Genomic DNA, 26,702 nt, shown 5'->3' with positions numbered 1-26,702 from the left:
AGTGGTGTCACAACACTCCTAACAGTTGAACAAAGGCACAGCCGTTTCAAGCCCCTAATAGATAACACCAAATGAACCTGGTCTGACATCATACCTGCCCCTGCTTCAAGCAGGGAAGTCCTGCTAAGGGAAATCCAAAATCTTGCCAGAGAGGTCACTTCCACAGGACTCACCCTGTGGTCCTACAACCTGCATGTGAAGTACCAGATTCCACTTCTTGCCTGAAGAAGGAGACAGCTTGAGCTACATGATGTGAAACACACTTTGATGGAGGAGGAATAGATAACAGCACACGAGGCTATGCAATGTTTTCTGAATGTCCAAGTATATTTATTTACACAGGAGTTCCCATGGAGGGAGACAACAAGCATCAATGAATGAAATAGAAATAAAGCATTTTAGAAATGTTTTATAACTGCAAATAAGGTAACAAAAAGGGTATCTTCACAGCTGGAAATACCCTTTCCCACACAAAGGGAGTCATCTTAAGAGACAAAAACTGCTTACCAGAGGAAAAGATCTATAGGCAGCAATGCAGCTCAGCTCAAATGACATGAAATTTGGGAAGCAACAAGACAATATCCACTACTAGCCAACAACCTGCTAACAATTCCCCACAGAAATCGCTCTTGAAAAGAGCAGAGACACATTAGTTTATAAATTACACATAGTCTCATACTTCAGGGCCCAGCCAATAACCTTGAAAGGTTATCAACATTAATATGCAGCCAGCAAATACATCTTCCCAAGAATGAAGGAAAATTCTTTTTCTTCCTCTGAATGATCAGAGACTGACCAAAATGAGGGGGAAAAAATATGCTAAATCAAAACTCATGTCTAATTCATATATGTCTCCAACATACTCAGAGTCAAGCTAGTTATCAGGTTACATACAGAAAGGAACTTTCTTCATCAAATCAGCTCAGACTTGCAGCATGTGGCATGGTTTACTAGCTGGGACTATATGGGCAATTTTCATTTAGATAATTCTCACTTTTCCAAGGACCAGAAGTTGTTTGTGGCTGCTTGGTCACTGCTGTAGTCTGTGACACATAGTTTAGTAACCTTTGGAGTGCTTTGTGCCAGGTTTGAATCTTCAGTCTGCATACATCTGAGTAAAAGGTAATAATACTCGTCAACGTATTTAAGTAACAGTCCTTCCTGGTCAAAACAAAACAAATAACAATATGCTCAAAAATCACTATTTTTTATCACCTTTTATTACAAAGGCTGTACCTCTGAGAGGAGGAATGAACTAGCTCACTGAGCCCTCGGATTAGGATAAAACACACCTAAGTTCAAGCAGTATTTTGGGCAAAGCTGTTTTTATGACTTGGATACATAAATTTAGCCTTTCTTACTCTTTCCTCTTTCTAAAAAGTGAGATCATAGAACTTCACTATCTCTAAATGGAAGGAGAGTCAGTGGCTTAAAGAAGTTACATGCGCTTATATTTTATTTTAAAAAGAGAGAAAAGAGTTCAATATATTAAAAACAGAACAATTTCATTTCTGGAGCATTTCATAAAAGAGAAATTATTCCTCCACAGTTCTCCTATCATTTCTCAAAACATTTCATTCTAGAGACCACCAGACACAAAAATTACATAAGCCACTGAAAAAAACACCAATTGAAAAATGCAGAAAAAATTTCCAATGAGGCACTGAAAATCTGGCAGCTAAATAGATATTCAAACAGGTTTGTTTTCAAGATTGCTGTACATGAACAGACTCCAGTCATTTCAACTAAAACAGCAGCAGTCAGGAATGCTCCAGTTGTAAGTCTCCTGGTACAGTTTTCTGAATGATAAATGTTTGTTGGTAGTTTTCCAGAAAGAAAGGATGGTGTAGTACAGCCTTGGTGCAACTATGGTCTTTAACCCAACCTGCTCATGATTACAACTCCCATTATGAGACATTTTGACTCAAAGTAACTAACTGGAAGAAAAATAAATTCCCAGTGAAAGCAGACAATATGTGTTTCCTGTTAAGATAGGCAAAAACTCTTTCTCAAGAAAGCCTGTGGAGAGCCCAAATAACAACACCTAAGAAAAGAAAATCCTAGCCACACTGTTATTTAACAAGAGAAGCCTAAAAATCAATAGTGCTAAACATGCCTCCTCCTATTTGCTTGTCTGAAGTCCCATATTAAGACCTAAAAAAAAAAAAAAAAAAGGTTCTCCATTCACAAAGCTGTGTGTAATAAAAAAAGCCTTCATGTGGGTACGTCTGGGCTCTAAAACAAGATGTCAAAATGACTGAGAAAAAATTTATTTCATTGCATGTGAAATGAAAGCTCGTGTCCTGGGAAGGAGAGTACACTCAAATGACCCCTAATAAACCTGTTTTCTTCATAGTTATTTCATGGGAAGAAAGCAATATATTTAAATTAATTTCTTGCTTTGTAGCTCAGATTTAGTTTTTAGTTTCTAAGACTTTTAGGGGTATTTGTAACACATAAAGCTGCACCTGAGAATCATAAGGACATTTTCATCTCTGCCACCAGAAGCATATTTTTAGGAAGTCAGAACACATTTTTTGCCGCTGCGAAAACATCATTAAACACATTTATATTGAAATGTATATTTGAACGCTTTACTTAAAATGAAACCTCAAGATACATAATCTCTATAGTACTGGGTTTTTTTTTGTTTGCTTTTATTATTTTTCTGACATCGTGAAGCATACAGAAAACAAGCTATCCTAACATCAAGTATATTTTTTTAAAATGGAACAAATGATGAAGTTAGAATACCCTTCACAGTACAGTTCCTCTCCAGAACATGACTGCTAAACCAATCAAGTGGTGTTCCACAGCTGAATCTCAAGGACTTGCCAGAATAGTTTGCTCAAGTTATGAGCATGTGTGTGCATCTATATACATGCACACATGTACATATGCATTTATACTGCTTACCAAAACCAGCCCTACAAAATAACTAATTAAACAATGTCATAAAAAGGGCTTGTATTTCCCTCAAAGGTTTTGTACTCCCTATGCTTTCTTTTAAACTACTTTAAAAACATGGCCTTCATAATTAAAAGATGTAAGCAAAAGCAGAATATAGGTTGCAATTTTATTTCGTTTTTCTTGAACTATACAAGAATTTTTTGTCACAATGCTGACTTTGCAAAGCCAACAAGACAAGCAACCACCTTTAAAAACCATGGAGTTAGAATGACAGAGAATGAATTCAAGGCAGTCCCACAGAAGATCTTATAAAAGATTTTTTTTTATTTACAAGGTTATATTATCTATATTTTTTAATTTTGAAATCATCATGTCTCAAATAGTACTATTCACTGTTACCTAAACACTCATCTTCCACAGATTACAATCATTAAGATACAGCATAACCCTAAACATGAAGCCACTCCTCATTTTCATCATGTTACTTATAAGTAACATCACTATCTCCTTGTAGTCAGGGTAACAGGACAAGACTTGATGGTCCAGCTCACTGAGATCAAGCATCTGCTCCACAAAGGGACAAGGATGGAAGCATCAAGCCCTGTACAAACAGCAACTACCAGTGGCTCCAAAGGGAGCTGTGAACTCCCAAGTCTGCACCACTGCCTCCACACTGGGCATTGCAGGCAGCAATTTCATGAGAAGTTTGTCATTACAATCAGCCCTTTACCTGCCTCCATCCACTACCTCTTTCCACCTGAGCAGGAGCATTGGCCTGTGTGATTCTGACCCTGGGTTTGGGGCAAACCAAAATCCAAGTTAACTTTGGGACTGTTTTCCTTTTAAAAAAACTTATCTTACATTTGTCTGAAAAAAAAAAAATTAAATAGGTAAGTATCTGATCAAGATAGCAGATAAAGTAGATGATTTAGAGTTTCCATGGCAAATGCAGGAAAGATAATCATGTGTGATTATCAGAGTTAAATATCTCATTGCAGCCAGAGGAGAAAACTGGATCTTGAAAGCAGCTTCCCCTCTCTGCAAGCTTTCTGCAGGGATCATTTGGTGATGCAGTGCAGTCAGGTCAGACTAGGATTCTGGCCAAAATATATCAAATCTCCTGAAAAGAGGGAATGAGAGGGAAGAGGGACATTAATATATAGAAATAATGGCACCTTACTATGCCCATTCTCTCCTTCTCCACTCCTCATATATACATATCACCATTCCCCACAGAGCAATTAAACTCAGTGTACAGCCCCTTAAAATTACTGTAACCATCTGATTTTTATAACTTCCCACTCCAGGCTTTCATTAACCCCAGACTCACTTGATGCCAAGTCTTCCTTCCTGGAGCACCAAGGCTATGTGTGGAGCCCAGCTGGCGAGTCAGGGAAGCGTTGTAAATTGGAGGAATGTGCTGCAGCTACTTAAAGCTGTGGTGAACCAAAGGAAAAGGACCAATTGCACAAAAGATTTAGGAAATGGATAGAAGGTGTTAAAATATCTATCAAGAACTTAATTTGTGAAATGACATCCAGAGCACAAGGAAAACCTAACACTAAAGACAAACCAAAATCATCCACCCAGCCCAGATGCTGCACAGTGACCCATAAAAGCAGACACTGAACAGCCACCACACACCTATCGTCATACATTTCCTGACTCCTGGAAATTCAGCACCAACAGAAAACTGCAGATTTCCCAATCTTGTTGATGTGCCTCTTATTTCAAAGCTGACAGCCTTTAATTGCTTTTCAGCAACAACCTCATATGGCATGCCTTGGCTGGGAACATATTTTTATAGCCAGTTATAGCTCCCTATCTCCAAATGGAAACACTGACAGGTTTCTAATTCCAAAAATATTATCAGGAACCATAACAACATGAGTCTGCTTTAAAACATAACCTGTGACCTGGAAAGTCATTCTTAACACTTTGTGTTTCAACATTTTGTGTGCTTTTCCAGGGTTGGTTAAACACAAAAACTGGAAAAGAAACCCAGGTGCCAAAAGAACAGTTTTCCCTCACTCTCCACTATGGTCCTCATTGAACAGCTGCCTCCTTCATCTCCAGAGCTGGAGAGAAAAACATAATTGTGGCACATACCTGTACAAAAACATGGTGCTATGCTTAGCTCTGCTTTGCCTCAAGCACTGTAAAATGTGTTCATTTGACATTAGCTTTTAAAAATTATTCATATATTAAAAAAATAGACAGAAAAACAATTTCACAAAACCACAAACCCATTTGGGTTGGAAGGGATTTTCAAAGGCCATGTAATTCCAACCCCCTGCAGTAAGCAAGGACATCTTCATCTAGAGCAGGTTCTTCAGAGCTCTGTTCAATCTGAATGTTTCCAGGGATGGGACATCCATAACCTCTCTGGGCAACCTGTTCCAGTATTTCACCACCCTCACTGTAAAAAACTTCTTTCTTATAACTAGTCTGAATCTACCCTCTTTTAATTTCAAACCATTATCCCTTGTCCTATCACAAACATCATTCTTATGTTGGGGGCCCCAGAGCCAAATGCAGCACTCTAGGTGGGATCTCACCAGAGTAGAGTAGAGGGGCAGAAACCCCTTCCTTGCTGGCCACACTGCTTTTGATGCAGCCCAGGACACATTTGGCTTTCTGGGCTGCAAATGCCCATGGCTGGATTATGCCCAGCCTCTCATTCACCAGCACCCCAAGGCCCTCTCATCAGAGCTGCTCTCAATCTCTTCATCCCCCAGCCTGGATTGATACTGGGGGTTGCCACAATCCAGATGCAGCACCAGCACTTGACCTTGCTGAACCTCATGCAGTTCCCATGGGTCCAGGTCCATTTGGATGGCACCCCTTCCCTCAGACACATCATCCACACTGCTCAGCTTGGTGTCCTCTGCAAACTTGCTGGAAGTGCACTCAATCCCACTGTGTCAATACTGAAGATATTGAACGCTACTGGGCCCAGTGTGGGCCCTTGAGGGACCCCACTTGCCACCACTGTCCACCAGGACATTAAATTGTAGACCACACATCCTCTTCACAGCACTGCAGCAGTTTATCTACAGACAGCTCTAACTAGATTCTGAAGAAGTTGCCTCAAAGCCAAACTCTCACACGCAAAATTCTCTGTTTACACAAACTCACACAAGATGTTCTGGTTACTCTAACTCGCTCACAAAATAAACTTTAATGCTAGAGACATGAACTCTACCCCATTAAAATTCAAATAAAATCACCACAAATGCTTGACTCTGCAACCAACAATTAATCTACCAATCCAACAACGATTGTTAAATACAGAAAAAGTAGAAGAAAATTTTATATGTCACACTATCCTTCTATACCACTAGTGTGATGACTTTCTAAACCAAGTTTTGTAAGGTATTCTGTTCCCTAACTACATAACTCTTTAGCTGAATCTACCTAATAGTTCAAAATCCCATGGTACAAAAACAGTCGTTCTCATTTGCAGGAATGTTGAGAAAATATCACACTTTACAGACCTCCCTGTGTCAAAATCAGTCTTCATTCCAGTGCAGAATAACATAGGAACAATTAATTCAAAGATAAGCCAAGTTCTGGTGCTGCCCATCTGACACGAGTAGCTCACTGCACCGAGAGCAGGACCACAGGCACTTGGGAACTGGCATCACAGGGCTTCCCAGGCACTCACACCCTTCCAGCATAATGTCTCAGCACCAGGACACACCAGTCTGCTCTCTCCACAGTGCCTGGGAAGCCAGTGGAGAAAGCAGCCAAAACCCTGACAGCCCTGGAACGTTGTGGTAAAGTGAGAGCTCCAGCACACAGGAGCTGCCGCAATTACCACTCCAAGCTCCAGCTCCACAGCATCTTTCCCAACTAAAAAATATTGCCCCAGGGAAGCCCATCAGACTAAGAGGGATTTCTATGCCAGTGGTTTCTGCAGTGATTCCAAGATGGTCTAGACTGAGTTGTATGTAATGACCTGCTGACTGACAATACTTAAGTACACCCACATTTATTTGTCGAATAACAATCTTCCAGTTATTGTGTTCAGTAGTAGCAGTGTCTCCCTGACTCTCTGGAAGCAGACAGGCTACAATAGAGTGCAAATACATACACAGTGCATATTTTAGAACCAGCCTATTTCTTAACCATATCCATTAAATTTTACTTTGTTCTACACCTCTTTTTCTCAGTCGACAATAAAAGATATAGAATTAAGGAATTCTGACTTACAATCAGATTAAATTATAACTACTACTACATAAATCACCTTAGAGCTGAAACAGCACATTGGGAGACACAAATTAAGAAGTTACTTAGGATACACTTTACTGCTGAACTCACTGGAGTAAGAGTAGAGAACATGAACTCATCAATACATAGTCTACATAGAAGTTCACATATAACTACCATCTCTGTTGGAACTCTCTGCTTTCCATAAGAAAACAGGGCCTTAATTACAGCTTCCTCCAACTATAACACTCTTAGCTCTTAAATCCTTAGTTTTACTGCCAGTAATTAAAAAGTGTATGGTTGTTATCCAAACAATGGAATTGCATTAAAATTTAAGAACTTTGTTAAGAAAATTAAGTACTTTGGTATTGCCAAATTATCACTTCACTCTCCCCTTCACCTCTCCCCACTCTATGTCACTGTACTAATTTTGGAACATAACACCTATTGTACTTGGCTTTGTCCCAGACAAATGAACTTTAAATCATAATTTACCATTTATAATGCCTTTTCAAAATACTTTTGGCTTTTGAATCCTAGTCAGATTTGTTTTCACAAGAGTTTTCTTGAGCAAACATGGCTTTTGACACCACAAAAACAATTTATACCCATAATCAGAGTAATAGACCAAAATCCTCTGCAAAAGTAAATGCACTTTCATTATGCAAGTGATAAAATATATGACTAGAACTTGTGGGCAGTGTTTTGATTGCAGGCTATAAGCATTATATAGATAAGAAACCTTGTTAAGTAGAGGAGTGGGCACGCATATCACAGAAAACACACCTTAGCAATCTTCTGTTTATGTTAGTCATTTAAATGACATATGCTTTGCACCCAAAAATGGTTAAAAAAAACCCACAAACAGTGCACAGTAAAGCAATACTGGATGTAGACTCTGCAATGTTATATCACTTATAAAACAAAATCCTTGAACTAGAAACTGCATTACAGCCACTGATACCTCAGGAAGCTGCGGTTTGCTGCTTGGAACGCTTCATTCATGCATTATTTTTAGGAATGCAGACCTCTAAATAAAATTTTGTAGGGACACAAGGTTATCTAAGGGTGAAACTTAGTTTATCATACTCAAAAACACGAGAGAAAAGGCATAGAGAACAATAAGTGATACTGGGACAGTCTTTGTGAAGAATCTGGTGATTAGGAGAGAAAGAAAAGCTTGTCCTAACTCTCTCAGTCCAAGCTCTTCTCTTAGAAATCTGTACCACCACGAGGCTTAGAAGGAGTTTCAGATAAAGAAATGATCTTTTCAATGCCACTTTTCAAGAATGGATTTCTTCCCCATAAATAGCTGGTTGGAAAGCAAGAAATGCCTTGGCCGGTAATGAGAAAGTTGGAGAGTTTTTCTGGGTTTATTCAGCTGATTGCTTTTCATTTCTATGTAAGAAGGAGTATGACCTTTCTCATAGCTTTGTTCCTACTGATGGCACAGGTACTACGAGAGTCTGCTGCAGAGACAAACACTTCTAAAGCCTTCAACTGGCCCATCAGAAACCTCTCTGTTGTACCAGCATGCACTTTTCATTTCTCATAAAGGAAAGTACAGACGAATGATGTCTTGCCAGGTACTCCTGCAGCCCCTGTACAACCACCTAGCAATGCATGGATCTCTGTGGAACAACCTGCATTTTCTAATTAGGAGCGCAGAGAATTAGGAATGTCTCAGGAAGCAAGACACTCACATGTCCAAGTACCCGAATAAATGGGTTCTGTAGCAGAGAAGCAGGTCACATCAACTTTTTATCCCACAGGGCCATAAGCTTGGCTGGTCTGAGGGCACATGGGAGCATCAAGGGCATTCAGAAGCAGTTTCAGACAGTTTGTAGGGAGATGGGTGTGTAACATTTTTACAGGAGGAGAACATGTATAGGGAAGTATAGATAAAAAAAAAAAAAATCAAAAATGAAAATTACTCCATCACATTCACACGTTTTCCTGATATTCCACCTTGGATATATCACAAGCAACCTTACTCCAGGCCAGGATGCATTTGACTTGCATCTTTACTTCAGTTCTTTACTGTATGAGATGCATATTAACAAGAGAGCAGAAATTCCATAACACGGAAGTCCAGGTTAAAGTTCAACAAAGAACAAAGAAGTTTTGGATGCTGCAGATAGGTTCCCTATCTACTTGACAATAAAATGGCAATTAAGTTTGTGCAGTAAGCTACTTGAAATCATTCCTGCTACCTTCTTCTATAATCCACCCCCATGGTCTTTTGCTTGGCTCCACAGTCCAACTCTGGTTGATGGAGAGGCTGCGGGTTATGCATTTAAACTCTGCACTGAACCAGCAGAACATTTACCAGCATTCAGCTGATTTAGTCATTTAAATCATAGGAATTTTATATACTTTAGGGATTGCCTTTCTGCTGTTTGCATTTTAGAAACTGTGCCATTCCCACCCCCATCAATCCTGCTGTGTACAGGAAGTCACACTCCTTTTCTATCAGTGCGATTTTATGCCTGTGTGTGTCTGTGTCTGTATCCAATGTTAAACCACTTCCTCAGGCTCCAAGGAAAGGTTCTTGAAGAAAGTGGTGAGCAGAGGAGTGGATGTAGACCAAAATTCTCATGCAAAAAGGAAGATAAAAGAAATGCTACGGTAAAGCCAGTCAAGGAGTTTGTTAACAGTCTGTTTCACAGTGCTGGTTGACTTCAGGACCCACCTATCCCAGTTCAGATGCACAGCTGACAATAGATTATTGGATGAATTCTTCATAATATGAAAGTTCTCTCAATGCTTCAAATTTTGTCAGAATATGTTCTCTAACCACCTGCAGTTCTATGCTTACTTCCTAAATGTCAGCTGCCATTTCTGCATGATGTTGGGAAAGACTAGCTAGTAAGATCCAGCTGGAAGTTAACAAGCTGAATCTGGCTCAGTGCCTTTTCCCTGGAGGAGGCAAACCAGCCAGCTGCCTCTCACACAGCTGGGCTGGGAGCATCTGCCACCCCGCAACATCACAGCCTTGGAGAAACATGAGCACTGCAGTTTTCTCAAGGGGAAGAAGGGAGTCAGCAGAACTACAAGCTGCTGTTTATCAGAGGGGCAATGAGGAGAGAAGCAGCACAGCTTGGCCTCCAACACAGCTCAAGGTTTCCTTGAGCTTCTGATGCTGCTGTCTCTCAAGAAGAAACCCAAACCTAGTTCACATGCCCAGTGGTTAATACCAGACCACCTTAGGCTAAATAAAAACTTGACCATGAGATCTCTCATGGTAGTATGTTACCTGTAAAGTCCTCAAAACAGAAGATCAAGAAAAAAGTTCATTGGAATCAGATCAAAAAGGCTGAAATTATTAACTGCTAATGCAAATCCTCAAACCTCTTGCTTTGCAGTAGCAAATGGATGGACGGATGATGGCACTTTGCACAGCTCAGAGATATCTTGAATGTTTTCCATCCCTTTGGAGAGGAGTCTCACAGGGGTGCTCAGATGGAAATGCAGGGAGTTGTCAAGCTCTCTGAGGCACAGAAAGTGTTACTGGAGTCCTCCTGGGCAGCTGCAATATTTCTGCCCATTCATCAGCTTTTCCTAAAAGGCTTCTGCAGCTCAAGAGATCTCATTCCAAATGCCCTTTCAGCATAAACTGTTCCACCAGCAGAAATTCACAGGTTATGGTGAAGTGGGATTTAGAACAGCAAAAAAGAAGTTAGATATCCTGAGCACATCTGAAAATATCACTTTTGATAAAGAGGATTGATCAACCAATTGATTTCTTTTTTTAATCGATCTCCACCTGCTGGTAGTAGGTATGTTTTGACACTGCAATACAAGAGAATACAAGGAAAAGTACCTGACCTTAGGAACAGGAATTAATACAAATTTCAGAAAACAATGCCCAGAAAGGAAAGCTATACATACACACACACTGCCAAGCTCTGTGGGTGAACAGGCCCACTACTGGTAGCAGAGACCTGCTCTTCTAGGAAGAGGGGAGACCATGACTCAGAGTGACTAAAGAGAAAAAAGGCAGACAACAACCCAGACTGACATGGACTCCTATCGCAAAACCCCAAATCACCTCACTCTCAAATAGAGATGATTAAATAAAATTGCATTTAGTAAAAGAGGGAGACAGTTAAATATATTATTTTTGTTTCAAAGTAGTTGGGAGAGTCTAAAAGTAGTTACTATATCAGTTTAGTCTTTGAACTGTTTAAACAAAGAATTAGTCTCATCTCCTTTTGATGCTCTGCTGCACTTGCAGAGCATCAATCTCAAAATATCATGTATCAAAATCAACAAATAAAATCTCATCCAAAAATGAAAAAGCTCATCTAAATGTATCTAAGTGTCTTTGGCAATATCAGGCACAAATACAAGAGAGAACAGACTGTTTTTTGATAAACTGATACATAAACTTCTGACTGTATCCAGAAAGTGCACAAATGGAAGATCCTGGTATACACTGGAAAAAAAAAAAAAGTTAATGTTTCTAAACCACAAAGTAACATCTGCTTACATATGTGGTGCAGTTTTAAGTATGTTCCTGTGAGAGCTCCCATCTTTATACACTTATTGCACAAAGCTTTTCCACAGATTAAAAACAGCAACTTTGTGAAGAAAGCACCATGATGGAAGACAAGGCTAAATTCTGCTCAGCTCCACTGGTAGTTGGAGGAATTCACTACTAACTTAATCCACCTCAATGTGCAATTTCATTAGACAGCTGCAACATGGTCAAAATGGAAACCATACTGACACTCCTTACTTCCAGTATTCTTGAAACCAGCCTTGTTTGACTGGATATTTAAAATCAGTTATGTCTGCACACACCTGAATTTGTTTGGAAACATGAGTATGGAAAGGAACTTTCAAAGTTATAGCAGAGTTTAGGTAATATATGGTACCAAACAAACATGCTTGGGACAATAAATCAATCAATTGAGCCAGTCCAGAGATCAATTCTTTCACTTGACATCAAACAGCAGGTACCTGTTCCCCCCTCGACAACTGAAGTGGCACAACTGAATACCCTAATCCTTCCCTAGCTGCATTTACATTTACTAACAAATTGCTTACAGGAATAATAGGTGTTTGAAGAAGAACTAATTAATCTAATGATGTGTAAGAAGTTGCAACACACGCCACTCTAAATATCTTACTTTAATGTACAGGTGAGTACAAGTCTAATATGTTCACCTGCATGTGACCAGTATCTTTACCATGAGCAAAACTCAGTTATATGGAATAGGTCATAAAATGTGAATTCTCAGTTTTCCACTCAAATGCCATTGGAAATCCCTATTTTTTTGCAGTAGAGAGGGGAAAAAAAATCCTAACACTCAAGAAACTAAATTAAAATTCCTCATACAAATAAAAATTTATTTGCTTAACATATTTTCAATAAATCCTTCAAACCCATGTCACACCAACTCTCAAAGAACTTTTCAAAAGCACTTTAGAAACTCCCTTTGATCAACACTGGATCAAGACATAAAACCCACCTATGAGGTCAACTGTAGAGAACATCAAGAAATACAGGGGCCACACAGAAACACTTGCCTACACAGACAAAACAAATACAATAAATATAAGATTTCAACACATTTTCAAGTCTTTTTAGAGTTGGCAGACAAAAACATGTTCCCTTGAGTCTCATTGAAACTATAAACTTTACCCAGGTCTCAGCTTTGAGTCTGTTGAAATAACTGTTTTCCATAGTGTATTTTGTGTTGACTGCAAATGTTGGAAAAAAATACATATGCTCTTTCCTTTTTATTTTTTTCCTTTTTCCTCTTTGCTGTCCAAGTCAGTAGGTGAACATATGGGACTATGCAAAGAACAAACTATCGAGCACTGCGGGGACTCTAAAACAAACACATCACAATGGAAGTACTAGAGATAAAGAGCAGTGGCTACAATCAAAATAAAAAAACAGGAGTTAAACAGAAGGCAGAAGCCAGTCAGGCACCAGTGCCAAAAGCAAAACAATTTAAGAGCCAATCCATTCCCCCACCCATCTACCAAAAAGAAGCCCAGGGTAGTATCTATGTAGAGCCAGACAGGAGCCAGAGAAAAACAGTAACCTATTTACAGATACAGAATACTATGGGAAAGTTAATTCTGCTGTGCAAGTGAACATACCAAGATTAGAAGTTTAGCAGAATGCCTTTCTAGGCAATCCAGAAATGTAACGTACTATGGCAAGATGTTCCATGAACAATACTGCTGAATAATTTGAAACTTTCATGTTGCTTTAACAGAACTGGGGACAAGCAGTTTTCTTCATTGGCTTAGACATTTTCATCAGCTCATTGATAGCTGTGAGAAAAAGGAAGTCACTCACAGAAGTGTGCTAGCTTTGTGCATTTGAAGGCTAGCAGGATACACTGATTCCAACCTTTGTAAGGTAGTGATTAGAAAACACAGGAAAGAAGAACAGGAAACATGTAAAATACATGTTTAGGTTTAATCTTAAAAGTGGTTTTCTACTGTAATCCTTTATCATAATGGAATGATACTTCAAAAAAAAACACTGAAATTTCAGTTGTTAGACTCCATCAAAACTTCCCAGACAACAGCCCACTCATGGGGATCCCAAGCCTTGACAGTTATTTCTTTTCATAAATTCACAATTCAAATTTTTTGTGCTCTATGATATTAAAACAAATGTTCTCCTTTACTAAAGTTTGTAAGGTGACTTAATTTTCAGCACAGAGATCCTGGATCATTCTCAAGTCATAAACAAGTACACCCTAGTAAGAATATTTAGTGAGCTGGAGATGGAATTCACCTCACCTAGCTTCAGCAGCTAAAACCTTAAGGATTCATTCTTAGGTTAGCCTTTTGGGATAAAACTACCTTTGGAGACACTCATCATGTTCCACTGACTAGAGAGGAATCTAAAAGCTAAGGAGGATGAGCATCCCTGCTGAGCTGCCCATTTTGTTTCACTAATGGCTAAGTCAGAGAGAGCCTAACCTTCAGATGGCTACAGTTAAATGAAATGGGTCCCTCTCTGTACTTTAATCTAAGCCAGTGTTGTACTTTGCTTTCTGTAATGCAAGGATGCTACACCTCAGGGGTAGGTGGAGAGATACTTGCCAATAGTCCCTGTTTATTAGGTAGCATGTCCAAAAATGCCTCATTTACATAAATATCTAACAGGAGAAGTTGAGAAGCTTCAGGAAAATGTGGATTATTATTATTATTTCTCAATAAACTTTAAAATATCTTTTTGCTGTACATTTGGCTGGGAACTACAATCACTGATCAGCACATGAATTCATAAAATCTCCCTGAAGTTGCCTCTAAAGGTCCCTTTTATTGCAGTTTATTAATCACATTTAAAACTCCTTAACCATGTAAGAAAATTACTTTGGGCTTAAATTTCAGTACAATTACCTTTCAGTGGTTGAATTTCCAGCTTTGAGATTTAAGGGGATTTTCTGGAGTTTAATGCTTTTTTGTACATATGTGCCCTTAGCATTACTGTACTGTTTTGCTGTAGGAAATGAAGGACTTGTACTTAGAGAACACCAGCTTCTTGTTAAATTCAATCAGCAGACAAACAACTGTGCCTTTGTCACAGAAGCCCAAGTTCAAATGCATAAGGATCAGATAATGAAGAAAAAAATAATCTTGTATGACACAATATGCTTTCACTTTATTTAAGAAGTGAATGCACAAGTATCTAAATCAGATGCTCTGGAACCAAAGCAGTTTAAATGAGTGTATTTTATAGCCTAAAATATGCTTAAGCAGTTGCATGTTATAACAGGATATACCACATTAAAATTAAGTTAAAATCACATTCTTTCTGTAGCCTTAAATATAAAAGAGAAGGAAAAAAAACTAAACACAAATAAATGGCCTTAACCTCCAGAAATAATTTTAAAACTTAAGGAAGAGGGGTTAAAATAATCAGAATTCATTTTCAGAAACAAATTACCATCTCAACATCTTTGTCTTTTATGTTCTGAATATGTAACAGGAAGTGGGAATTGTCAGAGGTATGTTCAACTATACCTAAATTATAGCTATAAAGCCAGCTAGCCTAGTTGTTAGAGAACTTCTAGTTAGAACCTACTCAGATTACATGTAGATAATAAAAAGAATCAAGCTAGGAAGCTGAAGGGGTTTTTTGCCCAAGTTATTTAAACATGAATCCAATTACTGAAGTTTCATGGAGCAGCTTTCTCACTCCATTCAGTTTTCCCTAAAACAAAGATGATATGGCTGTATTGCAGTACTGAACAATCCTGAATTAATGTGGGCAAAAGAAATCTCTTCTACAACATTCTGCTGTGGTGTGGAAGAATCCCTTTTAACATAATAAAAATGATGATGATATAATGACTAATTATTATGGGATTTTATAGCTGGAAGGCATGGTAGTTATTTCAAAGCCATTTGTAACCAACAGCCTTATAAAAAGCTAGAATGTATTACATATGTGCAGAACGTAATTGGGAGCAAGTATTCAATCCCAACATCTGAAATAATTAATGTATTGTGTTTGTTACAACAGTAACTACTGCTTGATGAAAAAAGTGAACTTACGAAGAACAAAATTAATTAATTAAAATCAGCCCTTTCTGAAAGGAGAAAGGATGACTTATAAATAAATTTGCATTAGAGGAGGCCTCTCCTGTCCCTCTCTGTTAGCTATGTATTTCCCTTCCAGCAGCAAACTGTTGTTTTGGTGAAATGCAGAAGCTCCAAAGGAATTGCCAACACTTAAGAAATGGGAGAATGGGATTCTAAATATACAGGTCCTGGATTCCTGTGATAAATAGAAGAGCAAGAAATGGCATTTCTTTCTGCTTAAAAAAAAACCCAAAAGCTTGCAGTCAGATTGTATAACAGCCTAAAAATGCATGGGATACACAGACCAAGAAGAACTGTTCAATTTTTTTATTTCCCTTGCTTTATAGAAATATCAGCAATTTCAGTAAGTTTTGAGGAAACTGTTTTACTTCATTATGACAAGACAACACTGTGATATCACTCAAGAAGTGACTCACATGCCTCTTCTGTCTCTCCAGGAGTTAAAAACAGATTCCCACTGCTGTTACTCCCACGTAGCAAAATAACATTTAGTTTGGTAAGTGATCTCCCTGTCTTGATCTCTGTCTGTGAGCTTTATCATTTTATTTCCCCCACACTGTTTTGCTGACCAGGGGTGAGAGAGTGGCTGGGCAGACACCTGACCTCCAGCCAAGGTCACCCCACCATGCTTTTACACATGCAGACATCCTGAGATGAATTGTGAATGTGGATTATGGGAGATGCATCTGAACATGGGGCACCTGCTCTGAAAAGAACAAAGTGCTCTCAATATGACTTTGAGGGGATCAATTACGTGTAGTAAAACAGTTCCTTCCAAAGCCAGTCTACTTCTTTTTAAAAGAAGCTTAACATCTCATGGAATTAATAATTCAATATGAAAGAGGTTTAGAATGAAAGTAATAAAAATATTGATATTTATTAGTTTCTTGGAAAGGACAATTTTTATATGCCTGTTTTGTAAAGTTATTAATTTTGGCACCTCAACAGAACATATTAAGAACTTCAACAGTAAGCAGTAACTCCTTTGTATGTGCTCACATACTTACAAACACACACATTTGCATACACTATTCTGAAAAGCACAAATCATTTTAATTTAAAAACAGATTATTAGCTTCCTGTCTACAGCCTTTTAATAGAGCCATGGCCTTTGTTTTCTACCAAAACAAGCTTGTCTCATGAGGGAACACCTATGGGAATGTCCAGAATTCCTGCAGTCAACTTCCACCGACAGTTTCTGCCAGCCCCCTAGATGTGCTGGTGCCACTGGGCAGTTTTGATCCACAGGGCAGCAGACCCAGATAGTGTGAATGGAGAAGCAGAATACCCTTATGCGATGTGGGGGTGTACATTTCTCAACAGCCTGTGCCCCAGGGGTGCAAATGAAGGAGAGCAAATTGCTACAGTTTTTTTACTGTATTCCCCACAGGAATATTGATCAAGAATCCAGTGATCTGATTTTCAATATAAAAGAAGTGGCTAGGGCAGGCAGCACACATGTACAACCACTGGGTTTGGAAATACTCCCAAGTGTAGGCACGATTTTGGCAGGGGAGGCGGGAAATGGCGGGGGGAAGGAGATGCAGGTCATCAAACCATTTAAATAATGTGGCCCTAGGCTAGCTACCCATTAGTACCTTAGCTATTTATAACTTAGAAGTTATAAATAGAGCCATTTTATTTAAATGCTTAACCATGAAACAACTTTTAAGAAACAGTTATCAACATTTCCATATCACAAATTATCACTGATACAGGAAGATTGCATTCTATGTTCCTGTGTTCCTAGATGCATCTATTATTCTAGTCTTTATTCTGAAAGAGCATAAACCAAAGTATACATTGAAATGACTGGTTTAAAATGCAAGTGAAAAGCTGCTGCTTGTTCAAAATTAGTTCTTCCTCATGAGCAAGGATATTGCATTTCAGTTTCCAGGAAACTTTCCAGTTCCTTTAAATAAAGGGACAATGCAACCAACACTGATGCCTGTTCATTGTAGCAATATAAACTATATTCCTGTTAGTTTGAATCCATTAATGAATTAATCTTTGTCAGAAGAGTGTCTATAAAGGAGGTTCTTAAAAGACCCCAAGGACATTATAGCACTGATGGTTTACCATTATGTGGTATAACAAAGTTTTACTTAACCAGTTCTAAAAGCAGACATATGGAGTCCATTAAACCCCTCTCTTTTTTGTGGTGTAATTCTGAATGGCTGCATTATACTACTTATTTAAAATATGGATTGTAACTTCCACCACCAATTAATAAGAGTTCTACACAGTGCATGCAATTTATAAGATGCACAAACTTTGTCCATCAGCACCTAAAACTTAAACACTCTTGAGAACTGTATTTCATTTAACTGTTACAAATAGAAGGTCAATATGATGAGATCCAAGTAACTTTGACACTAATTCAGTAAGGGAAACACAATTCAGATGCTATTAAAGTCAATGAAGAGGTGCTTCTCCTGTAAATTCCCTGATATTTTGAGCAGTTTGGAGTCTGGTTTTTTTTAATGTATACATTGTTATCTGTCACACATGCATAATTGTGCTCCACCACAATATTCCTAAGTAAGGAATTTCCATTTAGTTCTTAAACAAATATTTTAAGAAAGAATCTCACATATGAAACTAATCAACTCAACTGATTTCCCTTCCACAATAAAAACTCCCTTCTTCACTATTCTTTCCATTTGATGCTACATTCTGCTCCCTTACACTAGCATCATCTTTTAGCACTTTTGTTTCCCTATTTATACTCTTTAGGACTTCCTGATTAAAGTATTTAGACCTTGATCTTACATGGGGCTCCTGAATTCAGTGGAATTCATCAAAGACCTACAAAATACCTTGCATTATACCTTACTTCAAGATAAGGGCTACAATAGAAAAGCCCAAGAGGCAAGGAACAAAGTGCACGCTCAAGATTAAAGGAACCATGTTCTTGAAATGCATCTTACCCAAATAATGAACAGCATATTTTGGAAATAAAGTTTAAGCAGTGCTTAGAAAAATAGCTGCACTGCACTTGTATGTATATATACAGACTGTCAATCAAAATGTATGCCAGCCAAAATCACAGCAGAGGGTAACTAAAAAAGATAAGCACAGGAAAACTTCCTTTTATTCATCCCCTTATCAATGGGAAATGTAGTTAAAATGCTAAGATTTAGTAAATTGGTCAAGTAGTTAAGAAGGAATATTTTCAAAGTGATAAATGGAAGTAGAGGAACTAACTCACCTCTGTTACTAACAACTAGAAATTTTCAAGTCCATATGACCACCAAATTCAACTTAACATACTTTGAATACCAAGAAGTTTCAGCTCTTGCTACGAGTTCTAAGAGAATCTGGAAGTCCACAAATAAAAAAATCTCACACAAATGCTGGCCATTAGAAGTAGATGCATTGAAGAAAACGGGAGGGAAGAGAAGACCATACTTTCCTAACACTGGAACAGGTTGCCCAGAGAAGTTATGGATGACCCATCCCTGGAAGTGTTCAAGGCCAGGGTGGATAAAGCTCTGAACAACCTGGGCTACTGAAAGGTGTCCCTGCCACAGCAGGGGGGTTATCTAGATGATCTTTGAGTTTCCTTCCAACCCAAGCCATTCTATGAGTCTACGATTTAAGACTGACTTCTACTCACGTTCCAACCTGCAGCCTGTGAAGTGTTACAAGGCCAGAAAGAATGAGCAAGGTTCTTCACTGGGCAGATCCACGTCTCACTCACCATCTGCTCAGCTCAGATCAGCAGGAGACCAAGAGCAGGTGATGATATCCTGGAAGATGTTGGTAGCTAATACACATCAGCACCTGTTAAACACTACAAACACAGCTAGACTTAGATGAATGCAAAGTTCCCAATTAAATGTTTAAATCATCAGATCTGCAATTTCACAGTGACACTTTTGCAGCTTTTTCATTCCTGTTCTGGCCTCATTGGCTTACCCTAAATGTGAAATAGAAAGATCCTCTCCACATGAACCCAAGAAAATACTTTCCTTTGAAAACCAGCTCTTACACTTTATCTCCTTTCTCCAGTTATGAAACCTTGGATACTTCATACAGCAATCATATAACCAAGAATTAAAAATCAAATATAACACACAGCAAATATTCTCAGATGAGTCACTGTACTCTCTACATTTTTGATTTGTTGGTTTCTTTGCTGAGCAATCATCAGTTAATTACTGGGCTAACTATAGAACACCAAAATAGTTACATCTGCTCAGACACAGCCATGAAGGAACAAAAAGATTTCTCATTTCATACTTGAGTTAAAATGAAAGTGTACATAATGATAGTTTTCAAGAGATCTCATTACAACTTTAGTTCAGCTATTTCCAATTTTTGACACAAGTATGTCCTTTATGTTTTTGAGAGGACTGCACAGCTCTATGTACTAATGTCATTGCCCTGCCTTCAGGGGACTCTCCCAGGTCTTGTAAAACATTTGAGCAGATTTGGGTTCTTCAGTTCAATATCTGGAAAATTCCAATAGATCAGGTAACATTACAAAAACAGAAACAATGCTTCTACACAGCATCGGGTATGCCTTTTTTCATTGCTTTTGCATCCCACACAAATAAAATGAGCAAGGAATAACATCAAATACTACCATGGCTGTTTACTGTTTTGTTTTAGACATGAAAGGCTACCGGGTGGATGGGACAGGGCTGATCACCATACAGCACCCTGGGATGCACAGCAAAGATCTCTGTATCCAGGAAAGTGTCTGGAGTGTCCTCCACTGTATCAGCAAGCTGTTAAAATCATCATTGTATCAACACAGAAATGTATCTCTCCCCACTGACAGTTGTTCAAATGGCAAACTTGGCGAATGTACTTGCCAAAAAGGCGACTGGCTTTTGTTCAAAGAAAACAATGCAACATGGATGGCAGGCAGGAAAGTCATGCTGCAACAGCAGCTTTTAAAATTAGCAGGGGGGAAAAAAAAAAAACCAAGCTTTTTCTGAGAGTTCTCATCTTTTTTTTAAATGAACTGTAAGGGGAATATCTGCTACTGTTACAGCTACAGGTAGGATATTCAGTTTCCAATTATTTGTTACAACACAGATGAGAGCAATTAGACAGTTTACATATGACTGGTAGGAGCCCAGGGCACATTATGTGGACCATCAGGTCCTGCAGCCTAAACACAATTCTTGATTTAATGGATAAATTAATTTTGCTAAACCACGTGGATAAATTAATTTTGCTAAACCACTTCAAATAGAGGAATGTTTTCTGAATCTGTGTGCAGGCTGTTCATATAGTTCTGTGAAGTCCCATTCCAAAGAGATCACAGCACACTTTGTCAGATCCAATAAAAACTGCACCCTAAAATACAAAACCAATGAATTTGGCACTGTTTTCTGGGGCTGCTTGCTTCTAGACTGACATCTTGTTTGGCAATTGTTTCTTTTTTCACTGAATGATACTTCCTATGATAGTTGTCTGCTTTCCTATTTAATATATTTATTATATATTCCTATGATTTCCTATTTCTCTGCCAAACCTCGACCACCAATAGATAGCACCTTTTAATTTCCTCCACCAAGTACACTGATTCCTTCAGCCTTTCCATATTCTGTGCTGTGGAAGCACAGTGTTCTTGGTCCTAAAGGAGAGATCCGAGGACTAAGAAAGGGACAAAGTAAGGCTACAGATTCACTGTATCTCTTACTGCTCAATTGCCAGTGCCATGGAACTTGTCTGATTCTTACAAAAGCCCTTAATGAAGACCTGAAATCTCTGCTTTGCTGTCTTGTAAGAGAAAGGAAATAATAAAGCAGCACACTAATGCACACTAATTTTGCTGCATTATTAAACCAATAATTAATTTATCATTAATTTGGTGATTTCAAAAGAATGTCTTCTCCATTTATAAAAGGACTGTCCTTTCACTGATGCAAATGTACTAGAAGTGTGTCTGGCTTGGAAGCCAACACACAGAATTATCTTCAGCACAAACTCCATGGAGTAGAAAGGGAAACTATTTAAAAAGCCATGACGGCTTTCAGTATAAGCAATACAAATCTCTGCAGTGCACGGTGGGCTGGGTGTACTCTAGGTGAAAGAACCTATTTCAGGTTCAGGTCCATTTGCAGACTTCAAAAACTTTTGAAACATCACAAATCACCCCAGTAAGCAGTTGCATGAGGGGGCAGTCTGGTCCTGGGCACCTGGTAGAGAGACACAGACGGGGCCCAGCAAGGAGCTCAGGGCTCTGCCGTGTTGGAGTGGAGGCCATGGCTGAGCTGAGCCCTTTCTGCATCCTGTCCTGTGCCAGAGGAAGTGTGCCTGTCCAGGTGCACAGTGCTGAGGGACAGTTTGTCCCCTGGGGCATGTCCAGCTTTACAGAGTGGGATTTCTGGAGGAGTGAACATCTATCTCCTGAAAGCAGCTGAGAGGTATGAGTCCAGCCCACACATTTTGTACACCATGAGGGGCTTGAGTTGATTTAATCCAGCAAAGAGGATCTAAAAAGGGGTCTAAGCTGTCCTTGGCACCAAGTGAAAAGCTTGTTAAGGTTGGTCTGTGCTGGCCATGTTTCCAAGCTCTCTGTGGCGAGGCCGTGCCAGATGAGATGGAAAAAGGCTGGGGAGCTGTTGGACAGTGGCTTACACAGGGAAATCCAAGCAAGTGCAGAATTGTATTGCTGAGTTATCAACAGAAATGGAAAACTTGCATATTTCTTCTAGCTGTGGTAAGGAAGCATTGGTACTGGCTGCCAAGGGAAGCATTTGAGTCCCCATCACTGCAGGAATTTAGAAAACATGCAGATGGGGTGTTTAGGGGCATGGCTTACTGGTGGACATGGCAGTGCTGGGTTAACAGCTTGACTCACTAATCTTAGAGGTCTTTTCCAAGCTGAATGACTTTATGATTCCATTATATAATGAGGACTCTTGATCAATATTCTGTCTTTCACAAATTTCAAGCAATCCAAGAGGAAAACAGAGCATGGGAAAATTAAAACTGTATTCAAAAGGCTTCCAAGCTTCCTTTCCATGTTCATGCTCCCCACAGATAAGATACACAGATTCTAATGTGGAGACCAGTGTTTGGAGGCTGATTTTCCCACACTGATCAACTCATTAATTGGCAACTGAGACCATTACCATCACTTCCAAAATACTCACAGCAGATGGTATAGTATCATTAGGAATTCATTCTTTCCCACTTTTTAAGTGATCTGCGCAACTCTCAGATTAAATTTGGGAAGAAAAACTAGTCCCATATTAAAAGATTGTGGTAAAATAGAACAGCTTGGATTTACCGCTTCATGGACTCAAATTACGTTTTATTATTATTCCCAATATAAAAAGGTAGCCACTCTCATAGCTGAGGAGCCTTTTTCTTCTGTAAGATTTACTGATGAATTCTTCACATTTCTTAGTCCACCCTGTTTCTTGCTTCAATGAAGAATACTCAGCTGAAGGTAATAAAGGTACTGGCCCTGCTTGTTTAAGCTGTGTCCAGCCAGATGCAACAAGCATCAACATATAATGTCAAACAGTTGAAATTTCTTAAGGTCTTTTGCTCCTAACCCCAACACAAACCAATAGCAGATGAGCCTTGTCAACAATTTGCTAGTTGCTTAGTACACTCCAACTATCATGTTCTAGACTGCACACTACATATCTGGTTGGCATTAAAGTGCATAATGAAGAACATATTTTCATCCTGTATTTTTCCAATTTTAATCACTATATTACAGGCTTAACAGGCTTACAGTTCATGTCAGGAGCCAAATTGCTCTAATAAAATATGAAGCATTTATCTACTGAGAGGCTGAAAAGAGCAAGGTTTCTTTATTGCCAAGTCTGAAACAATGCTAACTAGAGCGTGTGTTACTTAATCTCATTCATGCCCATAAGATTTTACATGCTAAGACTAAGCTGAGTAAATAAAATTCAGAAACTTGAAGGAAATCCCATTCTCTTATTTTTATTGAGCATTAGTAACAAGCTTGGCTCTCTACTGGAAATAGCCTTTTTTCCAGCTCACTTCAGCTACATCTAAGGCACCTAAGGCTTCATTATAATCTACGTAAGATGTGGAAACTACTGGGAAAATAAGCAAAGGAGAACAGTCCTACCAGAACCCAAGAAAAGCACTGGATAAGCAAAGCTTCTCACAAATACATCCAACTGTTACATTTCATCTGACACTTCTAAATAAATCAATGGTGATATTATCATTCGACCCAGGTCAGCATAAGATGAGCAATTCTTCTCACGGGGCCAGAATTCTCCCTATGTCTTTGCCCAAAGGAACTTACAGAACAGTTGAAGCAAACTGAAAAACTAAAGTCCAAGCATGAGATTCTGACCTTTCTGTTGTTTCTAGGAAGAAAGCTTCCAAAGAACATTCCAGATAAAGGCACTAAAAGAAGAAAATATATAATGCTAAGGAACAGGTCTTCCAAGTTATAAACATGAGAACAAAAAAAAGTATGTAGCAAAATGCAACCAAAACACTAGATAACAGAATTGAACTTATTTCTTAGATGTGCAGAGTCTTCACCCTTGGAGAATTGCTACAAGACCATGCAAGGAGTAAATGTCCCATCTTCCAGAAAAGAAAGGTGGACACAGGACATTTTCCAAACAACTTCACCAAGGTCACATATGCTGAGAATCAGGAAATGAAAATATATCTTCTGTGCACCTGAGAGAGTTCCTGATCTCTGCAGTCCTTCTGCTCTAAATATTATGCAAAACTGAACATAACCATTGTGAAACCATAATTCATAGAACTCTCTATAGAACTCAAATTACTAGATTTAGAAAACTTCAAAAATTCCTACAAAGTTATCTTGCTAGGCAAAAATGAGCCAATGAAAACACATTTAATAAAGACAGGTTTTTTGGACATTGGGAGACAAGAAGGTGGTATTTCAAATATGGAATTTTCAGCTATATGCTCTGAGAAAATGCTGGATTTGCAGGCAAACTAAAGCATTTATAGACACTTGGACAAACAGTGAAAGAACAATAAATGCTATTTATACTGGCACAGCTGGACATGGCTGAGAAGAGGAACAGCAAAACAATTTAATTAGAAAAGTGAAGGTAGAAGAACAGAATAGGTGTCTTTACACATAGTGAAAAACACTAAATAGAAAAAAATAGAACTCTGAAAATATCCAAGTATGTGATTTAGAAAAAGACATATTAAAAAGACAACCCAAACTGAATGTTTCCACACTACACAAACCTACACTTGGCTGCAGGACATCACTTTAATTCAATCCAATATCACTGAGTTTTACATCCTGCTTGTACATGCCACATTCAAAACATTCACCAAAACTTCTGTCATCCTCCCTGTTGTCAACCCCAGGCATCAGAGTCTGAGACTTCAAAGATGATAGACCAGACTTAGAAATCTTGAACTAAAACAGATGGAGCATATTTGCTTTTCAGATACATACAGCTATCTGACATCTTATAGCAGGAATACTATTAAAAATGAAATTAAATGTACTAGCTTCTGTATTTCAGACCCACTTAAATCAGAGAAGGCTGGGTGTCATCCTGAAAAATTACACTTAATGACTAAAGGGATTTTTTTAAATTCAAGTGAGAATTCCCTCACAAAGAAAATAAAAATGTATTAAATATACCTGTGTACTCTGAGTGCTTACCATTCAGTACATTTCAAACACAAAAAAGAATTAGTATTTGGCAAGGGCCTATGGATTTATTTCTTTCTTTTTATAATTCCATGGAAATGAAAATATAGTCTTAAAAACAGACAGGTCATATGTTTCTAAAAAACTAAAAGCTATTTGGCTGAAATTACACAGATTATGTTTGCAATGCGAATAACGAGAGACTGGAAAATTTAAGAAAAGATAGCAGAAGCTATCCTTTACTGAGGAGGCAAAGACAAAAATTGTATTTCCTTTTCTTATAGTCTTAAGACAAGAAATATACATTTCTTAATTTTGAGAATACCTTAGATTTTTAAAGCTATGTTTCCACTTTCAGATAAGGTAAATTTAGTAAGGCATTCAGCTTAGTAACTCTAACTGTAGGCCTCTTGGACACATCTTAATTCCACAGTTCTGAGGTATCTGATAACACAGTTACCTCAGTTTGGAGGGAAATAAAACATAATTTGGGGAGGTTTTTGCAAATACATAAATTCTTCATATAACAAGTCAGACTATTGGAAATACCTACCTGCAGCTGAAGAACTCCAGCCTTTGTACCTGAAAGTTTAAATGTCAGGATAAAACCCCATTTAAATACTTCCAGACACTTACCTAATAATGCAAACAGGCAGTAGTAGTTTCTGCACACTGCTGAGAACTGATCTAGAGTCAAACAGATTTTGCTGTCTCAGTTCTGATAGACATGACAGCACAAAATTCTTCACATCAGACAGAGCCAGCACTTTCTAAAGCTCCTAAATCATTGTCATGAATGCAACACTGCACGCTGGTGTGTGCTCAGTCAATAAACTTGGAAGCAGGAAACTTATTTATGTGCTTATTATCCTTCAGAATAACCATATAAATGCCTAGAGATTAACACTCTAGAACCTGTTAGCCATGCAGATCACTGATATAATTTAAACTGCACTGTGATAAAATACTACTACTACACCAGAGGTACTGGGGCACAGAAGGGAAAGACAGACTTGCAGTGCCTGCTTAAGCTGCTCAATACTTATTTAAGAAAAGCAGAGAGAAAAAAAAAAAGACTTGTAGACACATGAAAAAAATCCATTATGGGGTGGTGGGGTAGAAGAATCTGGTTTTAAACATACTGACCAGCTCTGTTGGTAAGAGAAGCAGGCACCTCGGATTCAAATTTCATACTCTCACCACTAAACCACAATCCCTGCAGAGCATTTAAGTAAAGCTGTAAAATGGAACATCAAACAGCAAATGCAAAGCTCTAGGACGTATTTGAATATTATCAAGAGCATTCAACTAATCAGATTTCTTCATAGCTAAAAATACATAAACAAAAGAAAAATTATTCCACACAAGAGAATATCAT

The 26,702-nt window shown here is 38.4% G+C and overlaps 1 protein-coding gene and 1 long non-coding RNA gene across 3 annotated transcripts in view; both read right to left on the bottom strand.

Moving 5' to 3' along the window:
* RSPO2 (R-spondin 2) overlaps positions 1 to 26,702 on the bottom strand; it is a 106,137-nt gene that overhangs the window by 65,225 nt on the left and 14,210 nt on the right. The window lies entirely within an intron of this gene.
* LOC111924448 (uncharacterized) lies at positions 309 to 26,011 on the bottom strand. The gene is made up of 4 exons (XR_002861652.2): positions 25,961 to 26,011; positions 19,328 to 19,504; positions 4,241 to 4,346; positions 309 to 4,030 (listed from the first exon to the last, which is right to left on the bottom strand). It is a non-coding gene; the product is annotated as an uncharacterized LOC111924448 (long non-coding RNA).

Source organism: Cyanistes caeruleus, chromosome 1 (assembly GCF_971803275.1).
Source record: "Cyanistes caeruleus chromosome 1, bCyaCae1.hap1.1, whole genome shotgun sequence".
NCBI classification, from domain to species: domain Eukaryota; kingdom Metazoa; phylum Chordata; class Aves; order Passeriformes; family Paridae; genus Cyanistes; species Cyanistes caeruleus.
Note: the sequence above shows the minus strand (reverse complement) of the source record. Positions and strands in the feature narration are given on the sequence as shown.